The 4559-nt window shown below is 42.2% G+C and overlaps 1 pseudogene; it reads right to left on the minus strand.

Moving 5' to 3' along the window:
• Nucleotides 1-1785: 1785 nt before the first annotated feature.
• On the minus strand, nucleotides 1786-2718 carry LOC102827890 (annotated as a pseudogene).
• Between the last annotated feature and the right edge of the window lie 1841 nt (nucleotides 2719-4559).

Below are 4559 nucleotides of genomic sequence, written 5' to 3' on the forward strand. Positions count from 1 at the left end.
ATCAGTTTGAACCACAAGATTGGTGCTTCAAGCTCACCAGCTGCTCCTTGGAAACCCTGTACAGGATCGCTATGGGTTGGAATTGAGTTGACGGCACTTGACAATAATCCTGGTATGGTGTCCTGGTGTGGTGCTGTGGGTTAATGTGCTGGACTGCAAAGTCATTTTGAACCACAAGGTCAGTGGTTCAAACTCACTACCCATCCTTGGAAACCCTATGCTATGAATTGGTACAGACTCGATGGTACTTAACAACAACATCATCACCATGATTATACTTACATCTTAAGACACTTCAATAGAATATCTAGATAAGTACATATGCTTGCATGTGTTTGATGATCAAAATCAGCTGGCCTGCCTATCAGAGATTCTTGAATCCCCAACCCAAGTCTACCAAACCAGAATTTCCAGGGGCATCTATAACCAGAATAGTGTCCTAGAACACCCAGAGTCAATCCAGTAAAGGGGAAAGATCATTCTCAGCTATTAAAGATGTCAGGAAAGGGGGTGAGCATTAAAGGTGAGGTGGAAGGGGGCTGTTTTCCAAGTCATCTTTTTGCTAGTGTTGCCACTAGGAGATGAATCTTACAAGAAGAGGTGGGGTGAGAAAGGGTGTTCACATTTAGCTGTGCAAATTTTTCTTTTCACAAGTGCCCATCTAAAATAAGGAGCTTGTGCCAAGATGTAAATGTTCTGCTTCGTTTATGAAGAAAGCCTTACCAGGCAAAACACCAGCTGAACTGAATAGTGTGCTCACGGGCATAGTTTATATTCTAATGTAAGCTTCTTCTTCAGTGGTGGACCTGTAATCAATAGTTACAGCCTGGCAGTAGCACTGAGCTGCAATAGTACCCACTGCCACCACAATGGTGTTCCCTAGAGTTGTGTGGTGCACAACATATGCATTGGACCTGGATGGAAGGAGAGGCTTCGATTTTGCTGTAATGGCATCTTTGAAGTTTTTGAAAAGCCTTGTATTGAAAGAGTCTCAGCAGCATTTTTGCTGTTCTTCTGTTAAGGGATTATAAACTGTATTGTTCCAACAGGACTCCTGACTTTCTTCTGAGATTTCTTAGGAAGAGAAGTATGGACCAATATTGGGAATTGATTGAGGCAAATGAGAAAATCACATGGGTTGCCCAGTTTAAGGTTGTTGATGTTGTTATGTGCCATCGAGTCTGTACTGACTCATAGCAACCTGATACACAACAGAATGAAACGCTCAATCCCATACCAACCTCACAATCATTGCTACACCTGAGTCCATTGCTGCCACCATTGTGCCAATCCATCTCATTGGGGGGGGGAGTGGAGGGGTGTCTGCCTTTTTCTCCAACCCTCCACTTTATCAAGCACAAAATCCTTCTCCAGGGACTGGTCCCTCCCTACACTATGTCCAAAATATGAGAGACAAAGTCTCGCTAACTTGGCTTCCAAGGAGCACTCTGGCTGCACTTCTTCCAACACAGATCTGTTTGTTCTTTTGTCAGTCCCTGGTACTTTTTTTTGTGTGTGTGTGTTTCAGATCTTTTTATTCCTTCAAATTTTTCTTTATTAGGAGTGACTAAAATACAAAATAGAATTGAGTCCCATCATCATCATCAGTATCATCATGGAAATGGCTTTAAGATAAAACTGGTCACATGAATATTATTGCTTTCCATTTTCAACCAGTAGATGGTTGCCATGGATATAGACAGCCAACAGCCTGTCAAGAATGCTCAAGATGTGTTCTATAATACAACACGCCCATTCACAGGGGAAAAAAAACTAGGAAAGAACTTATGTGTACTTCTTAATTTCATCATACAATACAAGCACAAAAGCGCCACCCATGCCTCTGAGCACATTGGACCATGCGCCCTTGAAAAACGCTTTGCCTCCTTCGTCACGTCCAATCTTCCTCCAGCAGTCAACGGTGCCTGTGTACATGATATCAGTTCCTTTGCACCCTGACTGCATCATCATGTGACGACGAACAGTGTCGAATGGGTAGGAAGTCAACCCAGCCACAGCTGTGACGGATTGAGTGATCATCCAGTTGACAAAGATGTGAGTATTCTTGGGATCTGGAAGCATTCCCTTTGCAGTGTCATAGATACCAAAGTAGGCAGCCTGGTAGATGATAATGCCTTGCACAGACACATTAAAGCATTGGTACAGACCCTTAATCCCATCAGACTTGGAGATCTTAACCAGGCAGTCACCAAGGCCTTTGAACTCTCTTTCGGCACCAGCTTTTCCCACATCAGCTGCTAGACGGGTATGGGCAAAATCAAGAGGGCACACAAAACACAAGGATGTCATCCCAGCAGCACCACCGGATGGCAGATTCCCGACAAAGTAGCACCAAAACTGGGTCCTCTTGTCCACACCACCCAGGAAGATCTGCTTGTATTGATCTTTGAAGGCAAAGTTGAGAGCTTGGGTGGGGAAGTATCTGATGACATTGGCCAGGTTACCATGCCAGAAGGACAGGACTCCCTGCTCCTTGGGGATCCGAACCACACAATCGACAATGACCTTGTACTGCTTATCTGCGGCAATTTGTTTCCTGGCATGCCCCACCTGCAGCAGCAGCTTGACCCATTAGAAGGGTGCTACCGCGGTCTTGGAGATGGCCACGGCCACTCCACCTGCAAGGAAGACCTTGGCGAAGGACACAGCGGCATCTGTCATGTTGAAAGAGGAGGAAGAGGCGGTGGGCTGCTGCAAAACTGGAACCGGAACCGGCTTTGACTCTGGGGCTCTCCCTGGTACTTTTGATATTCTCCTTCAACACCATAACTCAAATGCGTTAATTCTTCTCCAGTCTTCCTTATTCATTGTCCAATTTTCATTTGCATATGAGGTTATTGAAAATATCATGGCTTGGGTCAGACACACCTTAGTCCTCAGACTGATATCTTTGCTCTTTAACACTTTAAAAAGATCTCGTGCAGCAGATTTGCCTAATGTTATGTGCTGCTTGATTTCTTGACTGCTGCTTCCATGAGTATTGATGATTAATCCAAGCAAAATAAAGTCTTTGACAACTTCAATATTTTCTCCATTGATATGGATGTTGTTTATTGGTCCAGTGGTAAGGATTTTGGTTTTCTTTACATTGAGATGTAATCCATATGGAAGGCTGCAGCTTTTGATCTTCATCAGTATTTTGAGTCCTCTTTCAGCAAGGTTGTATCATCTGCTTATCACAGGTTGTTAATGAGTCTTCCTCCAGTCCTGATGCCATGTTAGTCTTCATTTAATCCAGTTTCTCAGATTATTTGCTCAGCATACAGGTTGAATAAGTATGGTGAAAGAATACAACGCTGGTGCACACCTTTCTTAATTTTAAACCATTCAGTGTCCCCATGTTTTGTTCGAACAACTGCCTCTTGGTCTATGTACAGGTTCCTCATGAGCACAATTAAGTGTTCCGGAATACTCATTCTTTGCAATGTTGTCCATAGCTTGTCATGATCTACACAATTGAAAGGCTTTGCTTAGTCAATAAAGCACAGGTAAGCATCTTTCTGGTATTCTCTGCTTTTAGCCAAGATCCATCTGATGTGAGCAATGATATCCTTCATTCCACGTCCTCTTCTGAATCTGGTTTGAACTTCTGGTAATTTTCTGTTAATGCATGGTTGCAGCCATTTTTATATTACCTTTAGTAAAACTTTATTAGCACGGCACATCAGTGATATTGCCAATGATTTCTGTCTTTCATTGGATCACCTATCTTTGGAATGAGCACAAATACGGATCTCTTTCAGTCAATTGTGTAGGTAGTTTGTCTTCCAAATTTCTTGGCATAGATGATTGAGTGCCTCCAGTGCCACATCAGTTTGTTGAAAGATTTCAATTTGTATTCACCTGAGTGAACGGTGAACAGCAAGTAATGAAGCCTCACAAAGATATCTCATTTTGAGATAGTCCTGATGTCACACCAAGCCTTGACTCTTGGATGTGCCTTTTCCAAGAGCAGTAGATATATTTAAGAAAGTTGTTAATTATTTCTACAACTTCAAATTTGTGACAATAAAGTTATTGAAATCAAAGGAAGGCTCCTTTTCTTCTTCCTAGGAATCTGCAGGTCTACGGATACTCACCATCAAAGGACCAGCAATATTTTAGTTTGATTTTCAAAGTCAGTAAAAGAGGACCAAGATCAATCCTGGTCTGCTCACATGTGTGACTGAATATGAACTATGGTATCAGAAAAACCAAGGGCATGCTAAAAGGTTTTTAAAACAATTTTGTTTCTGAATTTTTTTTAACATGTAAGAAGTAGCTTCAGGGACAATTAGAATTTTGTTGGACTTCCTTAAACTAGTTTAGACTCTGAAAAAACTGAATTATACATGAGTTTGAGGTGGAGCACCATAATGTCTTCAAGACTCAAGGTTTCTAAAGTCAAAATAACATGCCACAAGAGCAAAACATAAGCCAGACTGAGGTTTTGAGAGAAAATATTCAGCCTGTACTGTCTCTGCAGTTTCCTGTGTTCATCTTGCTTCAGGACTTCCCATGGGTCAGGGTCCTGAGTTTTATTACCAGAAACCCTGACT

The sequence above is a fragment of the Chrysochloris asiatica genome, unplaced genomic scaffold (assembly GCF_000296735.1).
Source record: "Chrysochloris asiatica unplaced genomic scaffold, ChrAsi1.0 scaffold00547, whole genome shotgun sequence".
Lineage (NCBI taxonomy): Eukaryota > Metazoa > Chordata > Mammalia > Afrosoricida > Chrysochloridae > Chrysochloris > Chrysochloris asiatica.